This window comes from Choloepus didactylus, chromosome 17 (genome assembly GCF_015220235.1).
Source record: "Choloepus didactylus isolate mChoDid1 chromosome 17, mChoDid1.pri, whole genome shotgun sequence".
In the NCBI taxonomy this organism is placed as follows: Eukaryota; Metazoa; Chordata; class Mammalia; order Pilosa; family Megalonychidae; genus Choloepus; species Choloepus didactylus.
In genome coordinates this window covers 35,566,127-35,585,970 of record NC_051323.1, presented here as the reverse complement: position 1 = coordinate 35,585,970, position 19,844 = coordinate 35,566,127, and the positions used below count along the sequence as shown (strand labels likewise).

At 38.6% G+C, this 19,844-nt stretch overlaps 1 protein-coding gene across 7 annotated transcripts in view; it reads left to right on the top strand.

Moving 5' to 3' along the window:
- Nucleotides 1-19,844, top strand: part of CCDC85A (coiled-coil domain containing 85A) — a 232,407-nt gene that overhangs the window by 166,535 nt on the left and 46,028 nt on the right. The window lies entirely within an intron of this gene.

Below are 19,844 nucleotides of genomic sequence, written 5' to 3'. Positions count from 1 at the left end.
ACCACACAAACCATCCAAAGTGTATAATCACTGTCTCACAGTATCATCACATAGTTGTACCTGCATCCCCATGATCAATATTAAACATTTTCATTACTCCAGAACAGAGATGAGAACAAACAATAAAACCCAAATCCTCCCATCCCCCTTATCCCCCAACTTTTGTTGACCCATGGTATTGATGTAGTAAATTTGTTACTGTTGATGAAAGAATATTGAAATATTACTGTTAATTATAGTCCATAGTTTACAAGTTATGGTTTTTCCCTCTCTATTATTTTTTTACATTTGTAGTGGTTCATGCGAGAACTTATTTACATATATGACTTTAAACAACCACTTTTAATCAAATTCACCTACAATACATTACTATTTCTTATAATCTGAAGAATGAACTACTATCACCTCTATCCATTCCCAAACTTTTAAGTTCAACCTTGTTAACAATTCTGTGCATATTAGGTAACTTGTCCCTCTTATCTAGCTTCTGTCTTTCTCTAGGTACCCTATATTCTACTTTTCTCCCCCATGTATGCCCTTATTTTATTACTAATCTAACCATAATCTGGATAAAGGGAGCATCAGTCACAAGGTTTTTACAATCACACAGACACAAGATGAAAGCTATATAGCTATACAATCATTAACAAAGATCAAGGCTACTGGGTTGCAGTTCAGCAATTTCAAGTATTTCCTTCTGGCTGTTCTAATACACTAGAAACTAAAAAGAAATATCTATATAATGATTCAGTAGTCATAATCATTTGTTAAATCCTAACTTCTCTGTTACAACTCCTCTCATTTGATCGCTCTCTCAATCTTCAAGGGTATTTGGGCAATGACCATTCTAACTTCATGTGAAAAGGTGTGTCAACATTATGGGGTAGACGAATAACTAGTTAACGTACTTGGAGAGACTGGTACCTCTGGGAGCAATTTGTAAGTTTTAAGTTTCCGAAAAAAATAAACTTAATAAGTAAAACTTTTTTACAGAGTCTTATATAGAGCCCAGGGTATTCTTTAGGGCTTTCAGTATTGCTTGGGGCTTAGCATACTGTGGCAAATTGCAATATCTGGCTGAAGCTTGCATAAGAGTAACCTCCAGAATGATCTTTTGACTCTATCTGAAATCTCTAAGCCATGGAAACTTTATCTTGTTTCATTTCTTTTCATCCTTTTAGTCAAGAAGACATTGTCATTCCCACAGTGCCAGGGGCAGACTCATCCCTGGGAGTCATGTCCCATGTTGCCAGGGAGACTTACACCCCTGGGAGTCATGTCCCTTGTAGTGTTGGGTAGTGAGTTTATTTGCAGAGTTTGGATTAGAAAGAGAGAGGCCACATCTGAGCAACAAAAGAGACTTTCTGGGGGTGACTCTTAGGCATAATTATAGGTAGGCTTAGCTTCGCCTTTATAGAAATAAGTTTCATAAGAGCAATCCTCAATATCAAGGGCTTGGCTTTTTAAGTTAGGAGTCAAAATGCTTGAGAAAATATCAGGAATTTCTCAGGTGGGGAGGTTTAAAAGTTCTGTATTTTTTCTCCAGTCCCTCAAGGGATTTTGCAAACACTTTTCTATTTTCTGGCCAAAATACTCTGGAATGTATTTTACATTACATTAAGCTATACAGAATAAAAAGATCTGATTCCTTACTCTAGGCTACATGTACTTAGGAATTTAAATAACCTGGCCTGGCAGGTTAAGTTAGATAGTGTGCTACAGAAAATTTAAATTTTGGACAAAATAAAAATCTCCTCTTTTGGTCTCACACAGAAGTTGAAGATTTAAAATATGGACAATATCATCCTTCACCCTGTGTTCTACCTTACCTTAGTCCTAACCAGATCAGCTTCATTCGTATCTCTAATTGAAGTCTGATTTCTTTTTCCTAACACTTGCTATGTAGAGTATTGCTTACTTTCAGAGCTGAAGAATTCTGACTCTGAGTCTCAGGTGTCACACAGGTACACAAAGTTCCTGGGAAATACTAGGTTATACACATAGAGCACAGCATCCCAGAATTTAGAAATAGCAGTTAAGACTCAGGAATAAATGTGACTACTGTAGGAGCTTACAATCCAGGCTCTAATTTTCTTATAAGCATTTTCTAAATAAGACCACAGAATGTTTGTCCTTTTGTTTCTGGCTTATTTTGCTCAACATAATGTCCTCTAGGTTCATTTATCTTGTTGCATTCCTCACGATTTCTTTCCTTTCTGTAGCCACACCATATTCCATCATATGTAGACACAATAGTTTGCCCTTCTGCTCACCAGTCAATGGACCCTTCGGCCACCACCATCCAATGGCAACCATGAATAATGCTGCCATGAACATCAGTGTGCAAATGGCTAATTGTGTCCCTGCTTTCGGTTCTTCTGAGCATATTCCTAGTAACAGGGTTACATGATCATATGGTCTTTGATCCACTTTGAGTTAAATTTTTTTAATTTAATGCTTTTTTTATTATGAACTTTAACATATATACATATTAGTGATAACTTTCAAAGTACAATTTAACAAGTAGTTAGCAAATTTCAAAGAACGTCATGGGTTACAGTTCCACAACTTCAGCTATTTCCATTATTGTAAAATATAACATACATACAGAAAGGTGTTAACTTTCAATGTGTACAGATCAACAAGCAGTTGTACTGGTAATTTCAAAAATTGTTATGTTTACAGTTCCACAGTTTCAGTTTTTTCCTTATTATACAATATAGAGTATATACAGAAAGATGAAGACTTTCAAAGCACAATTCAATGAGTAGCTATAGAGCAAATCTCAAAGGGTGTTATAGGTTAAAGTTCCATCATGTCATTTACCTCCTTCCAGCTAGTTTAACACCCCAGCATCTAAATATATATATATATATATATATATATATATATATATATATAAAGTTTCAGTATTCATAGACCTTTGTTCAATCTTTTTTGTTGCTCCCCCTTCCTCCCACTTAATCTCTCTCTCCATCTTTAGGGGTGTCTAAGCAGTGAGCACCCTACCTTCTTCATATTGAAAGGGGGTGTTGACACTATGGGGAAGGGGGCTGCGTCTGATGTTTTTTTTTAAAATGGCTGTTGCCTCTGAGTTTTAGAACTTGTGTGGCATAGGAAGACTCTGATGGATTTAAGTTTCTGAGAGATAAAACTTAGTGAATCTTCTGTAGACTCCCAAGTAGAGATCTAGGTATTTGGGGGTTATTTTTGGTAAGGGCATGACCTACTGTGGCCATTTGGGATATCTGGCTGGAGCTTGCATAAGAGAAACCTCCCAGATAGCCTCTCAACTCTATTTGGGATCTCTCAGCCACTGTGACCTCAGCTTGTTACCTTTCTGTTTTCCTCCTTTTGGTCAAGTAGGCATTTTCAATCCCTTGCTTCCAGGACCAGGCTCATTTCTGGGAGTCATTTCCCACGTCACCAGGGAGATTCATTCCCCTGGGAGTCATGTTCCTTGTGGGGAGAAGGTTAATGAATTTATTTGCCGAGTTGGGCTTAGAGAGAAAAAGGCCACATCTGAGCAACAAAAGAGGTTCCCAGGAGGTGCCTCTTAGGCATAATTATAGGAGGGTTCAGCCTCCCATTTATTCACAAAAGGAAGCCTTAAGTCAAGGGCTTGATTTATTAAGTAGTGGATTCCTAATTTTACTTGGTATATATTCTATACCCAAGATAAATGGTCAGTTTCTTACATTATCTTCACTTAGTTTTACAATCATCGTCACTCTCATCTTTAAACAATTATAACATAATACATCCCAGAGTTCTTGTCAGCTGCTAATTATGATCCCTAGTATTAGTATAGTTTTGGTAAGATACTCCTATTAAATATAGTCTTTAATATGTGATGGGTAATTTTTCCATACCACTCTGTTGTTAACCCTTTGAGTTAATTTTTGTATAGGGTGTGAGGTAGGAGTCCTCTTTCATTCTTTTGGGTATGGATATCCAGTTGTCTCAACTCCATTTATTGAAGAGACTATTCTGTCCCAGTGCAGTGGATTTGGGGGCCTTGTCAAAAATCAGTTGACCACAGATCTGAGGGTCTGTTTCCAAACCGTCAGTTTGATTTGGTTGGTCAGTATGTCTATCGTTTTGCCAATACCATGCTGTTTTGACCACTTTGGCTTTATAATAAGCTTTGCAGTCAGGTAGTGTGAGTTCTCCAACTTCTTTCTTCCTTTTTAGGATGTTTTTGGCTATTCGAGTCCCCTTTCCCTTCCAAATAAATTTGATAACTCACATTTCCAAGTCTGCAAAGTAGGTTGTTGGAATTTTGATTGTTATTGCATTGAATCTGTAGATCAATTTGGGTAGACTTGACATCGTGACAACATTTAGCCATCCTATCCATGAATGTGGAATGTCTTTCCACCTATTTAGATATTCTTTGATTTGTTAGCAATGTTTAGTAGTTTTCAGTGTACAGATCTTTTACATCCTTGGTTAAGTTTATTCCTAGATACTTGACTCTTTTAGTTGCTGTTGTGAAGGAATTTTTTTCTTAATTGCCGCCTCATTTAGGTCATTACTAGTATATAGAAACACTACTGCTTTTGTGCATTAATCTTCTATCCTGCAACTTTGCTGAATTTGTTTATTAGCTCAAGTAGCTTTGTTGTAAATTTCTCAGGATTTCCCAAATATAGGATCATATCATCTGTAATTAATGAGAGTTTTACTTCCTTCCTTAATGATTTGGATGCCTTTTAGATCGTTTATCTTGCCTAATTGCTCTAGCTAGAATTTCTAGCATGATGTTGAATAATGGTGACAGTGGTCATCCTTGACTCATTCCTGATCTTCGGGGGAAGGCTTTTAGTCCCTCACCATTGAGTACGATGTTGGCTGTGGGTTTTTTATATATAGCCTTTATCATACTGAGGACGTTTCCTTGAATTCCTACCTTTTGAAGTGTTTTAACAGAAAAGGATGCTGAATTTTGTCAAATGCCTTTCAGCATCAATCAACATGATCATATGATTTTTCCCTTTTGATTTTCTAATGTGTTGTATTACATTGATTGATTTTCTTGTGTTGAACCACCCTTGCATGCCTAGAACAAACCACACTTAGTCATGGTGTATAATTCTTTTAATGTGATGTTGGATTTGATTTGCAAGTATTTTGTTGAGAATTTTTTCTTTTGTATTCATTAGGGAGATCGGCCTGTAGTTTTCCTTTCTTGTAGTATCTTTATCACATTTTGATATCAGAGTGATGTTAGCATCATAGAATGAGTTAGGTAGTGTTTCCTTTTTCTTTTTCTTTTTTTTTTTTAAATTTTTTTATTGAGATTGTTCACATACCATACAATTAACCAAAGATCCAAAGTGTACAATCAGTTGCCTCCAGTACCCTCATACATCTGTGCATCCATCACCACACTTAATTTTTGTTCAATTTTTAGAGCCTTTTCATTACTCCAGACAAGAAATAAAGCAAAAGATGAAGAAAAAAAAAAAAAAAACTCAAATTCTCCCCTATCCCTAACTAACCCCCCTCCATTGTTGACTCATATTATTGGTATAGTACATTAGTTACTGTTTATGAAAGAATGTTGAAATACTACTAACTGTAGTATATAGTTTGCAATAGGTATATATTTTTTCCCTATATGCCTCTCTATTATTAACTTCTAGTTGTATTGTCATACATTTGTTCTGGTTCGTGGACGAGATTTCTAATATTTGTACAGTTAATCATGGACATTGCCCACCATAGGATTCAGTTTTATACATTCCCATCTTTTGATCTCTAACTTTGCTTCTGGTTACAAATACAACTCTGAGCTTCCCCTTTCTGCCTCATTCACGCATCATTCAGCACTGTTAGCTATTCTCACATCTTGCTGCTGACACCTCTGTTTCATTTCCAAACATTTGAGTTCATCTTAGTTGAACATTCTGCTCATACTGAGCAACCACTCCCTGTTCTTTAGTCTTGTCCTGTATCTTGGTACCTTTTATTTCATGTCTGTGAGTTTACATATTATAATTAGTTACTATCAGTAAGATCCTGCAATATTTGTCCTTACGTGTCTGGCTTATTTCACTCAGTATATTGCCCTCAAGGTTTCATCATCAAGCTATTTTTTTTTAAGATGGTTTTGTTCACATGCCATACATTTCATCCTAAGTAAACAATTGATGGTTCCCTGTATAGTCACATATTTATGTGTTCACCACCCTCACCACTATCTATATAAGGGTGTCTACATTTCTTCCACAAAGCAGGAGGAAGAGTCAAAGAGGGTAGAGAGGCAAAAGAAAAAGAAAAAAAAAGGAAAAAAATGACAGCTAGGAAGCAGCAAAAGGAAAGATAACCTTAAATCAAAGTAGAATAAAAAGTCAGACAACACCACCAATGTCAAGTATCTCACACGCCTCCCCGATCCCCTCCTCTTATCTGCATTTGCCTTGGTATATCGCCTTTGTTACATTAAAGGGAGCTTAATACAATGATTCTGTTAGTTACAGTCTCTAGTTTATGTTGGTTGCTTCCCTCCCCCAATGCCTCCCCATTTTTAACACCTTGCAAGGTTGACATTTGCTTGTTCTCCCTCATGAAAGAATGTATTTGTACAGTTCATCACAATTGTTGAACACTCTAGATTTCACCAAGTTACACAGTCCCAGTCTTTATCTTTCCTCCTCTCTTCTGGTGTCTCACATGCTCCCAGCCTTCCTCTCTCAACCATATTCATAGTTATCTTTGTTCAGTGTACTTACGTTGCTGTGCTACCATCTCCCAAATTGTGTTCCAGACTCACTCCTGTCTTCTCCTATCACTCTATAATGCTCCCTTTAGTATTTCCTGTAGGGCAGGTGTCTTGTTCACAAAGTCTCTCATTGTCTGTTTGTCAGAAAATATTTTGAGCTCTCCCTCATATTTGAAGGACATTTTTGCTGGATATAGGAGTCTTGGTTGGCAGTTTTTCTCTTTCAGTATCTTAAATATATCACACCACTTCCTTCTTGCTTCCATAGTTTCTGCTGAGAGATCCGCACGTAGTCTTATTAAGCTTCCTTTGTATGTGATGGATCACTTTTCTCTTGCTGCTTTCAGGATTCTCTCTTTGTCTTTGACGTTTGATAATCTGATTATTAAGTGTCTTGGCATAGGCCTATTCAGATCTATTCTGTTTGGAGTATGGTGCACTTCTTGGATCTGTAATTTTATGTCTTTCATAAGAGATGGGAAATTTTCATTGTTGTTTCCTCTATTATTGCTTCTTCCCCTTTTCCCTTCCCTTCTCCTTATGGGACACCAATGATATGTATATTCTTGTATTTCCATTCGTCCTTAAGTCCCGGAGACGTTGCTCATATTTTTTCATTCTTTTCTCCATCTGCTCCTTTGCGTGTAGGCTTTCAGGTGTTTTGTTCTCCAGTTCCTGAGTGTTTTCTTCTGCCTCTTGAGATCTGCTGTTGTATATGTTTCCATTGTGTCTTTTGTCTCGTGTTGTGCCTTTCATTTCCATAGATTCTGCTAGTTGTTTTTTTTCAACTTTTGATTTCTGCCTTATGTATGCCCAGTATTTTCATAAACACTGCCTTTATCTCTTTTGCCATGTCTTCTGTAAACTTTTTGAATTCATTTAGCATTAGTTTAAATTCCTGTATCTCAGTTGAAATGTTAAGTTTGTTGCTTTGATTGGGCCATAACTTTGTTTTTCTTAGTGTAGGTTGTAGTTTTCTGTTGTCTAGGCATCTGACCTCCTAGGCCACCCCAGTCAGGTTTTCCCAGATGAGAACAGGCTCAGGTCACAGAAGGAGGAAATATTCAGTATCTGGTTTCCCTGATGGTTTTTCTTAGAGGGCTGCCACACCCTGTGCTTTTCTGCCCAGCAGGTGCGCCTGTCAGCCTGTCATGGGCTGGGATAAGGGGGTGTGGCCTGTGGCTCTCCTCCCCCAGGCTCTGGGGTCTGTTTCGGAATGTAAGGCAGGTTGAAGAGCTGGGCCCCTCCCTTTCCTCTTGGGAAGTTATGCCCCCTCCAAAGAGGTTGTTTGCATGTAAACAGATTCTTTGTTTCTCTGATCCTGCTGGTTAGGGTGCTGTGATTTTAGAATGGCTGAGGCTTTACTGCAAAGCACTGCAGGCTGAAAATGGCTGAGGCTTCTTCACTGAGTTGCCCAGGTTATCTCAGAGAGAAAGGGACAAAAAGCCTCCAGATTGACCCACCGCCAGAGATAGCACCCGATGCTCTGGGCTCCCCATCCTGAGACAGATATGTCCCCTGACTCTCCCAAGTCAGTCGTCACCAAAAGCCTCTGTCTGCTTGTTGGGGATTTGCTGTCTGTATTAAGCAGTTAACATTAAAACCCCAGTTGGAGCTGGGCTGAGAGAGTGCTGCTCTCTAGCACTGCGAGGCTTCCGTGAGGGAGGGGCTCTCAGCTCTCGGCGCAGATCCACGGTTTTCACTTACAGATTTTATGCTGCGATCTCAGGCATTCCTCCCAATTCAGGTTGGTGTGTGATGAGTGGACAGTCACGTTTGTCTCCCTGCAGTTGTTCCCGGTTATTTGCTGGTTTTTTAGTCATTTATGAATTGTTCCAGGGGGACTAGCAGTCTTCCACTCTCTATGCCGCCATCTTCATTGTCTTCCCTGGCAGTGGTTCTTTTTCTTCAATTTTTTGGAAGAATTTGAGCAGGAATGGTGTTCTTCTTGGAATGTTTGGTAAAATTTCCCTGTGAAACCATCTGGCCCTGGGCTTTTCTTTGAAGGAAGGTTTTTGATGACTGATTGAATCTCTTTACTTGTGATTGGTTTGTTGAGGTCTTCTTCTCGAGTCAGTTTAGGTTGTTCGTGTGTTTCTTAGAAATTGTCCATTTCATCTAAGTTGTCTAGTGTGTTGATGTACAGTTGTTCATAGTATCCCCTTAAGATTTTTTTTTATTTCTTCCGAGTCCGTGATATTAACCCCCCTCTCATTTTTGATGTTGTTTATTTGCATCTTCTCTCCTTTTGACTGTCAGTTTAGCTGAGTGTGCTGGTTTGAATGTATTGTGTCCCCCAAATGCCATTATCTTTGTGGTTTTGTGGGGCAGAAGTTTTGGTGCTGGTTAGATTTGCTTGGAATGTGCCCCACCCAGCTGTGGGTGATAATTCTGATGAGATGTTCCCATGGAGGCATGGCCCCGCCCATTCAGGGTGGGCCTTGATCAGTGGAGCCATATAAATGAGCTGACTCAGAGCGAGGAACAGAGTGCAGCTGGGAGTGATGTTTTGAAGAGGAGCAAGCTTGCTGGAGAGGAACGTCCTGGGAGAAAGCCGTTTTGAGGCCGGAGCTTTGGAACAGATGCCAGCTGCCTTCCTAGCTAGCAGAGGTTTTCCGGATGCCATTGGCCATCCTCCGGTGAAGGTACCCAATTGCTGGGGTGCTACCTTGGATGCTTTGTGGCCTTAAGACTGTAACTGTGTAGTGAAATAAACCCCCATTTTATAAAAGCCTATCCGTCTCTGGTGTTTTGCATTCTGCAGCATTAGCAAACTAAAACACTGAGGGTTGTCAATCTTGCTGATCTTCTCAAAGAACTGAGTTTTGGCTTTATTGATTCTCTCTATTGTTTTATTTTTGTTCTCCAATTCATTTATTTCTGCTTTAATCTTTGTTATGTCTTTTCTTCTACTTGCTTTAGGGTTGGTTAGCTACTCTTCAGTTTCTTCAGTTGTTCTGTTAGGTCTTTGGTTTTAGCTCTTTCTTGCTTTTTAATGTAGGCATTTAGAGCTATAAATTTCCCTCTCAGCACCACCTAAGCTGCCTCCCATAAGTTTTTTTTTAATTAAATTCAGTTTTATTAAGATATATTCACATACCATACAGTCATCTATGGTGTACAATGAATCCCATAAGTTTTGATTTTTTGTATTCTAGTTTTCATTCTTCTCCAGATATTTCCTGATTTCTCATGCAATTTCTTCTTTGATCCACTGATTATTTAACCTCCTGTATTTGTGAAAGTTCCAGTTCTTTGGTGGTTATTGATTTCCAGCTTCATTTCATTATGGTCAGAGAAAGTGATTTGAATATTTTCAGTCTTTTAAAATTTATTAAGACCTGTTTTGTGCCCCAGCATATGATCTATCGTAGAGAACATTCCATGAGCACTTGAGATGAAATGTGTTCCCTGATTTTTTGGGATACAACGATCTGTATATATCTGTTAGGTCTAATTCATTTATCATGTTGTTTAGGTTCTCTATTTCCTTATTGATCCTCTGTCTGGTTTTTCTATCTATAGAAGAGAGTGGTGTATTAAAGTCTCCCACTATTATTGTAGAAGCATCTGTTGCTTCCTTCAGTTTTACTAATATTTGTCTCATGAACTTTGGAGCTCCTTGATTGGGTGCATAAACATTTATGATTTTTATTGCTTCTTGGTGAATTGTCCCTTTTATTAATATGTAGTGTCCTTCCTTGTCTCTTATGGTATCTTTACATTTAAAGTCTATTTTGCCTGGTATTAATATAGCTACCCTTTCTTTCTGTTGGGTACAGCTTGCATGGAATATCTTTTTCCATCCTTTAACTTTCAATCTTTTTTTATCCTTAGGTCTAAGATGAGTCTCTTGTACACAGTATATAGATGGATCCTGTTTTTCTTAATCCATTCTGCTAATCTTTATCTTTTAATTTGGGAGGTTAATCCGTTAACATTGAAAGTAATTACTGTGTAAAGGTAGTTTCTGATTTGACCATCTTATCCTTTGGTTTTTATTTGTCAGGTCTATTTTTTTCCCCTTTTTATCTTTATCCTTTAAGTAACATTTACTAATACTTTTCAATTCTTGTGTCCTCCTCCAGACCTCTCTCTCCTGTCTTTGTTTTTTAGCCAATAGAACTCCCTTTACTATTTCTTACAAGGCAGGTTTCTTGTTAACAAATTCTCTCAGAATTTGTTTGTGAAAATTTTAAACTCTCTCTCACTTTTGAAGGACAGCTTTGCTGGATAAAGAATTCTTGGCTTGCCATTTTTCTCTTTCATAATCTTAAATATGTCATACCACTGCCTTCTCACCTCCATGATTCCCATTGAATACTTGGTACTTAGTCTTATGTGGCTTCCCTTGTATGTAGTGAGTCACTTTTCTTGTGCTGCTTTCAGGCCTCTCTCCTTCTTTTCAGCATTCAGTGGTCTGATTAGTATGTGTCTTGGAGTGGGTCTGTTTGGATTCATTCTACCTGGAGTTCATCAGGCTTCTTTGATTTGCATTATTATTTCTTTTATAAGGGTTGGGAAGTTTTCTTCAATTATCTCCTCAAATAATCTTCCTAGCCCTTTACTCTTCTCTTCTCTTTCTGGGATACCAGTGATTCTTAAATTTGTGCACTTCATGTTGTCAATCATTTCCCTGAGAGCCAATTCAAATTTTTCCATCTTTTCCACTATTTGTTCTTTTGTGCATTTGAGTTTAGTTGTCCTGTCCTCTAGTTCACTTATTCTTTCTTCTGCCTCTTTAAATCTGCTGTTGTATCTCTCTAGTATATTTTTAATTTGATCTACAGTAACGTTTATTTCCGTAAGATCTGCTATTCTTTTATTTATTCTTTCAGATTCTTCTTTATGCTCTTTCAGTGTCTCCTTGATATCCTTTATGTCTTCAGCCAACCCATTGAAATTACTTAGGAGATTTGTATGTACATCTTTGATTAGTTGTTCCAAATTCTGTGTCTTCTCCAGCTTTTTAATTTGGTCATTTGGTTTGGCTATATTTTCTTTTATCTTCATGTGCTTTGTGATTTTCTGTTGGTTTCTAGGCATTTGATTAACTTTATAAGATTACTTTTAAAGTTGATTTCCCTCCCTCGGCTAAGATTTTGAAGTTGCTTAGGATTGCATTGAAGGACTCCTTTGGTGCTTGTTTTGTCAGTAATTCCCAGCCAGACCGAGGTTGAGGCTTCCCACTGCAGATGCGAGTCTATTTGGAAATCTGTTGAAGACTGGGCATAAAAACAGTTTGTCAGAGTGCACTTTCCCTGTCTTCCCAGCAGATGGCACTCTTGGGCCACCTCTTCCCCTCAAGCCTGCCTCTCCCCATCTGTGGCAGCCCACTAGGCAGAGTCAAGACCAGGTGAATGTCTGTGCAATGCAACAGGTCTATGTGCATGCTGAACACTGCTAGCCCCAGGGGCGGGGGTGGGCACTATGCACCTTGGTGGAAAAACTGCTTGTCGGCATGATAGTTCAGGTGATTCTCAGGCTCCTGAGTGGAATGACCTCAGGGTATGCAACTGAGAGGTTCACCTTTCCCAGCCTGCAGCCAGCCCAGGGGTGCCTCATTTTTTTCATCGACCCGCTAGATCCATGCTGGTGTGCCTCTGGTGTGGGGGAGGGGCTCCTGGTACTGCAGTGTGGTTCTCTCCCCTGCCCCTTCCTCTCCACCCATGCATGCTGTGAATGCCTCAGGCCTCCATGGAGAAAGGATAGAGGCAGAGCAGTGGGACCCAGAGTTTCTCTCTTGCTGGCCAATTGTCAAACCAGGTCTGCTCTGTGCCCCCTCTCTTCCTGAAGGGAAGGTTCCCCAGTCTCTCCCAATACCAGGGACCCACAGCAGCCTGCCTCAAGGTTGGGGGGAGGTGGGCGGGTAGGCACTGGGCACCACAGCAAGGTCTGTGTGTGTGGATAAAACAAGTCTGCTGGTTTCTGGGTTCCCACACGGGAGCTCCTGGCTGTGGGACTCAGAGATGACTCCCCAGCTGGCTGTGGAGTTGGGGGTGCAGGAGCCCCAGGTGAGTCATGATTGAGTAAACTCACCCCATCTCCTCAGCCATATTTTCTCTGCTTTTTCACTCAGGACCTCCCTATATAATGTAGACTTCTATCTCTGGCCACTAGAACCCTGGAACCACTGATCCTGTCATTTTCTGCCTTTTCTCTAGTTATTCCATGGTGGAAGAGTGAGCCAGCCAATCCTATTCCACCATCTTCCCGGAAGTCCTCTTTTTTTTTTTTTGTATCTTATAGACTTGAATTTTACGGAGTCATTTTTAACTCTTAATATACTTTAATGTAATATTTTCTTTTTTGAAGAGGCATGTGCTTTATATTAGTGCCAGACCTGGGTTACAAAGATGAATAAAACCCATCTCCTTTCTCAAGGAACTTGGAGTTCACAGTCTGTTCTAGGATTTCATTGTATATTGTTTTCCACTCTCACTTTTCTTTACTATTTGACTTATAAGTTTCTTATATGTTTATAATTTAAAATTTTCCTTAACAGTTAGAAGGACCATGCACTGAAAAGAGGTAACTGAAGTGAAAACTTAAAGATTTTCAATTTCCTCTGCTTTGAAAGTTAAAGAAGCAGCCTGTATTTTGTGAGGATGAATAAAAAAACATTGATTTAAGAACTGAGTTTTATAAGATGGCACACAATATTTCTAGAGTATTACATAATCAATCTGAAAATTAGTGTAAGCAGAACAAAATTTAACAGATTCGTTATATAGCCAAATGAATTAAAAATACCCTTTGGGTTGTTGTGTATGTAATTATAGGTTGCATAGAATTGTGTTCAGTGTGAGAAACCATTATTTGAAGATTATAGTTATTTTAGGTATAGAAGTTTATTGTACTTACTATGGTTTCTCATGTGTCATAAGTATTGAATTACACTTTCAGAGTGCATCAGACTTTATGGACAGGGACGATTACTTTAAAAACAGTGTACTGAGATATTTGATTTTGGGGAGCAACCAACTTCTGTCCAAATGCTTATGATTACTTCTGTTTGGTGATATACATCAAATAATCTTTTGTTATGACTCAGGAAGAATGTTAACAACATCAAAGCCTGTGGCATTAAATTAAGCAGAGTGAACATTTCATTGGGTGTCCCAGTTGTCCAGAAGACAATTCAGAAGAGATTCAGCAAAGCAACTGCTTTGAAACTAAAATTAGACACAGAAAGCCTTTTCCTATGTCCAGTCTTCTAAGCCTCTAGACTTCTGAGACTTGGGTTGCAAGAAGTTTGTGAAAATTTCCTAAGATTACATCATGAATGCTACCTATGTTCACCCACTAATGACTTAGCAGAGTCTGGCCCTTGGGTGGTTAGCTTGTTGTTGACCCTGCAACTTGCTGTTTTCACTTTGGCTGACTTGTTTACTTGAAAGCACCATCAATGGAACTGAAGATGCAATTATTTGGATTTTAGGAAAAATGTGGTTTTTGTTCCTTCAGCAAATACATCAAGTGGCAAAAGCAGTGCTCAAGTGTAATAAGGAAGAGGTTATCTTCATATAGACCCTGTGGATGCTGATCACATTCTTTGATAATTGCTTAATTTGCCTTCATGCTGTCTCTCTGTGGGACCTGTGTTCTCCAGGAGTGAGGCGCATTCATAATACTGCAGATGGTGGGCTTTGCCAGGGCCGACCTCAGCTTGAGTCCTAGTATTGCAGCCAGCTAGCTCTGTGACTTGGAGGAGTTACTAAGGCCTTTAAACCTCCAGCTTTTCATCTGTAAAATGTAGGTAATAATTCCTACCTGTTAGGGGTGCAGTGAGGATTAAATGCATTAATGCATATGAAAAATGCATATGCCTTTTTAGCAAAGTGCTTAATACATGATTAATCACATAAGAATGATTAGCCATTATTTGTGTCATCTGATTTGCTTGCTTGACTAAATTGACTAGTCTGTTGTTGCCTGGTAACTGTTCAGTGAAGCCGCAATGATTGAATTCTTGTGAATATAGAAGAACCCAAATAAACTTTGAGATCAGCATGAACTTTCCTGGCCTGAACTCTCTCCCTACTGCACTATTTTAAAGTGTCTCTAAAATCAAAGGGCATGAATGGGGTGAATTCGTTCAGGGTGTGGTGTGCTGACTGCATTTAATAGGACTTTTAAGATTTATTTCCTGTTACAGTTTTACTAATGGCAGGGAAAAACCCTGATAGTATAAGTTTAGTTTGAATACCTTTGACAAGTAAAATATGTTTAAATTAAGTAGTGGTTTTATAATTCTTTGACTCCTTGTGTTTTGTAAGGATCCAGTAATTTGTTCTCAACAATGGCATCAAATTGTATCTCTTCATACTGAAATTAAAATTGAAGGATCTTTTTTCTTAACTTGTTAGCTTTTTCCAGTGAAAGGAATTGTTAAATATACAGAGTATGGGAGAGAAATATGTAAGGAGGTGTTATTAAATAATAATATTTTTAAGTGTAAACAAACCTCAGGTAAACATGTCTAACTACAGTAATCAGAACTAGTATGCATCTGCCACATAGGTCTGGTTCATTTTCATTCTCAGAGCACTGCAATACTGTATTAAATATTCTCTGCTTCTCCAAAACCTTGTACATTATAGACGTATTATAAATGCTTGTTGCATAAATCAATGAAAAGTAGCAGAAGAACATACATATACTGATGGAATTCTTGTCTTAGCTACCTTTAGCGTTTATACCACTAATGAAGATTATTATGAAATACATGATAATTGTGCCCCAGGCACATGGCCATTATCTTTGATTCCTTTCTTTTCTTAAAATCTCATATCTACTCTGTACATACATTTTGTTGGCTCTACCTCCAGAAGATGTATTAATCTGGCCACTTCTCACTGCCCTACCACTGTGGCTTACTCACAACCCTTATCATCTTTCAGCCCATCTCCTGCAGTGAAAGTGATCTCCCCACCTCCACTCTGCTTCCTCTTCTGTCCTCCTCCACAGAACAGCCAGAATAATCTTTTAAAAGCATAAATCAGATTATGTTGCTGCATTATATCACATTGCCCTTTCTCCAATGGCTCTTTTCTGTAAACAGTACAAAATACAAACTCCTTACCATGGTCTCTGATGCCCTGGGACTTGTCTTCTGTGCCGGCCCCTCCAACCCCACATCCTCCCCTTCCCTGCACTTTCTTCACCTCACATCAGCCACCCTGGTCTTATGAATGAGTCAGGTTCATTCTTATCTTGGGGACTTCATATGTTCTATTCTTGATGCCTGGAAGGTATTCTCCCAGATCTTTACCTTCAGATCTCAGCTAAGATATCCCAGTTCTTCTCTTATGATCTAGATCTAACTTAAAGTGGTTAGGTGTGTACAGAGGAGAGGCATACTTAATTTATGTGTGTGTGTAAGTGTTTCTGTCTGCCTGTCTGTCTTCCCTACTAGAATGTTCTTTGAGGGGAGAAGCCCTGTTTGTTCGTTTTTTTTTTTCAATGAACTATCCCTATCGTATACAAGTTGAATATCTAGTGAATATTTTTTAACTGACTGATAGTGATTACAAAGTATCTGTTACTAAATATATCAAAATAGCTAGCATAAAAGAAAATATTCCAAAGTGTGTGGTCTTTCATAGTTTATCTAAATTATCTAGATTTGTTTGAAGTGATCACTTTGTGTGCAGATAGAGCTGCTAAGATGTTGAGAAAACATTGCATTTCGTATGTAAGGGAACTATTCCTTGTTTATTACACTGTGAGTTTGTTTTGCCAAATATTATTTTACTACCAGTGCAAAGACTATATTCAACAAAATTTTTATGAATTCCCAGTTGATGGAGTCCAATTAATGATGCTTTGCTGTACAGTTGGATATAAAGTTATTTTTGTTCTGCAGAAAAGTGTGATAGTAAAAAGGCAACTATATTTAGATTTTTAAAAACATCCAAATATACATTGAAAAGGCATACTGATTATCCTAAGAAAAATAACATTTTTATAGGTTTACTGTCTTTCAAAAATTTGTTGATTACAGATTTCCTTCCTTGTGTACTCACTGTGAATTACAAGGGGGACATACACATTAAGGAAATTGTTACGTTTATTAAAATGGCCTCCATTTTATCCTTTGGCTTTGGGAAAAGGCAGTTATTTTATTTGAGAAATGAGAATAACAACAACAGCAACATAACAGTGGAAAGTAAGACACATTTCTCACCTTGAATAGCTGTTAGAATGGTACTCATGCTTAATAGCTCTTGAGAGTTTGAAATACTTTTCATGTAGTCATTAGTCCTTTTGCCCAATTTATTGCTACTTCCCTGCCACCTCCTTTGTGGGGTTGACACGTTCAAAGGGAATAGTAAAAGTGAAGGCAATTTTAGGGTATCAAAAAGTTCCTCTGAGCCAGGCTTCCATTTAGATTGCTTGTTATTATGCATTTTCTAAGTGGAAATCTGACTGCGTTTTGAGTTAACTGCTTCGGACTGTGCTGGGAGCATGCAGCTGGGGCAGTTGGGAGTAGAATGAGGAGGACTCCTTTGAGCCTTCCTTGAGCAGTAGTTCTTGAACCCCTTCTAGCACATGGCACTGGGCTAGTCAGAGGGCAATGAAGAAAGGAAGAGTAAGGCCAGTTCATGCCACATGGATCCTCCAGCTTATTGAGGGAGAGAAGTAAAAGCTGAAACAATTAGGTGCCAATTCCAAAGGAGCAGGTAGACAGGTGGATCATGGTAAATATGTAACAAAATACTGTTTTTCCCCATTTAAAAAACTGTTTCATTTGGGAAGAGGAGAGAATTGAACAAATGCAGGGTGCTTATTTCCTGGTGCAAAAATTAGGACAGAGGCTCCGATAATTTTCTTTCTGATTTATGAATTTATTTGTTAATGAAAATTATTGGATTCAGGTGCACGTTTAATGAATCGTTCTTTTATAGAAAATAATAAATGAAATAAAGGCAGGACTATTTCAGAAAATACAGTACTTGAATGACACTAGGCGTATAATAGCACTAGTGATTTTCTGTCAAGCCGTTCTTGGAAAATTGTTCCATATTTCTGGTCTTCGTTCTAATTAAAACAAACAGGACAGCACTTTGCTGTGTTTTTCTTTTCTTCAAAATGATAGCTTTTTCTCTTCACAAAGAAATGTAACCTGTTTTTATACAGGCCACTGCCCACTGCCCACCTCAGGCTGTTCTCTGACAGCTCCAAGCCCTTGAGTGTCCGATGGACCCTGACCACCCTCCCAACATGCTTCTGCTCCTTCAGGATACCTCTCATGGGGAGAGGCTGGCGGAGAGCATCCTACACAGGTGAAGTTTAAATCCCTTCCAGTGGGTATTTGTAACCAAAAGGGAATCTTATTCATAGTAAGCAAGAACAACTGTTAGGAGACTATTGTAAGTTGGAGTCTCGGGAAATGGGGTATGTGAGAGAGGAGCCGAGCATAATGCTAAGATTTGGCTACAAGTTAGCCTTATCGTCAGAGTCTAAATATAAATCTAGGTCTAAGTATAAAGTTTAAAGAGCCGTAAAGGGGAAAAAAAAGCCCAAGGTTTTAAAACATAAGCAGTGGAAGAAGGTGACATGACAAACAGGTCCGTTTCAAGCTGCTTATACTTCCCTCGTCATGACGGAATTCCAGAATACAGGTCTTCTCTACCACGGCCTGTGCCCTTGCTTTTCCTTCTGCTTGAACTCTCCTCCAACGTCTTTGCATAGTTGACTTGTGTGCAATTGTAGTCAACAGAGAGATCTTCCCTGGCCATGCGCACTCGTGTGGCCCTAACATCCCCAAGTCTTTCTGTCCTAGGACTTAAGAAGGTTTGTGCATATAGTCTTCAAAAAAGATCCTTTTGTTTGCTTTTTGTTATCTCTTTCCCCACTTATAACGTGAGTTCCATGCATGCGCCGCTCTTGCTACTCTTTCTTTCTGCTCTGTCCTCCACCCTACAACAGTGTCTGTCATGCAGCAGATAATAACTATTGGGTGAAATCTTTTAATCTTAAAGTAAATCAACAAGTATGCATTAAACCTCTGCAGAGAACGCCACCAGTCACTGTGTATGGTGTAGGACATTATCCTCATTTAGTATATTTGGGCAAAAAAATGAAAGTGGCAAAGTAAACAGCACTAATAGAAAGTAGGTAAAGAGAAATCTCAAGGCACTCAATATATGGTTCATTGGCCACATGTGTTGAGAAGAAGGAAAACTGAAAGAGATTCACGGAGTGGGAAGAATTTAGAATTGTGCAATTATTGAATCTCAGAGTGTGAGAGACCAGTCCAACAGCATACACAGGTGGAAATCTGTGCAGCAACCCATTGATCCTTCTCTGAACACCTCCAGTGACATGAAGCACGTGTTATGTAAAGCAGCATATTCGAATCTTTGGCAGTGATAATTGTTAGAAAGCTATTATTCATACCATGAATCAAAGGATAGGAGTACTCAACTAGGCAGAGTAAAATGAGAAGAATATATTTGGCTAGTGGAAGGGGTGGGTAGAAGCACAGAGCTACGAGAATGTGGGGCCATTGAGAAACAGTGAACAGGTTTCTGCATGGGAGGAGAGGAGGGACAGAACAGAGGGTCTAAGAGTAGAATTAGCATCATAGATAATGGCTGGGGCAAGACCTGCCCCATTTTTTATATATTTAGGCCAATTAAAGCTCCATTAAAAATAAAAAAATAAATCCTATCTCTGCCAGCAAGGCAGCTGACTTCAATACCCAAGCAAATCTGAAAATGCTGATTTCAGTAAGATTTTCTTAAATAAGAGAAGCATCAAATTATAGGGAGAAATGTAATCATTTATACTTCTGGAGCTAATAGGAAATCTAAATAGGTTATGGCCTTTGCTTGCCTGGGGAAGAAAGAGAAACACTTTTTATCGGAACGGTAATAATTTTAAAAATATATTGTTCCAAAGTAAGTTCTGTAGAAATGTGTAAAAGTCAGTGAATGGTGGGATTAATTTTGAGCTAATCCAAGCAGTGTCTTGAGAAGTTAAGGTTTATTGACGAGATTGCCTACAGACTGGAAATCCTGTGACCACTGTACTCCTTTTTTTTTCCTGAAGGAGGCTAACTTCTTCAGAGCCACAGAAAAGCCAATATATGTAAACCCACTACTGCTAT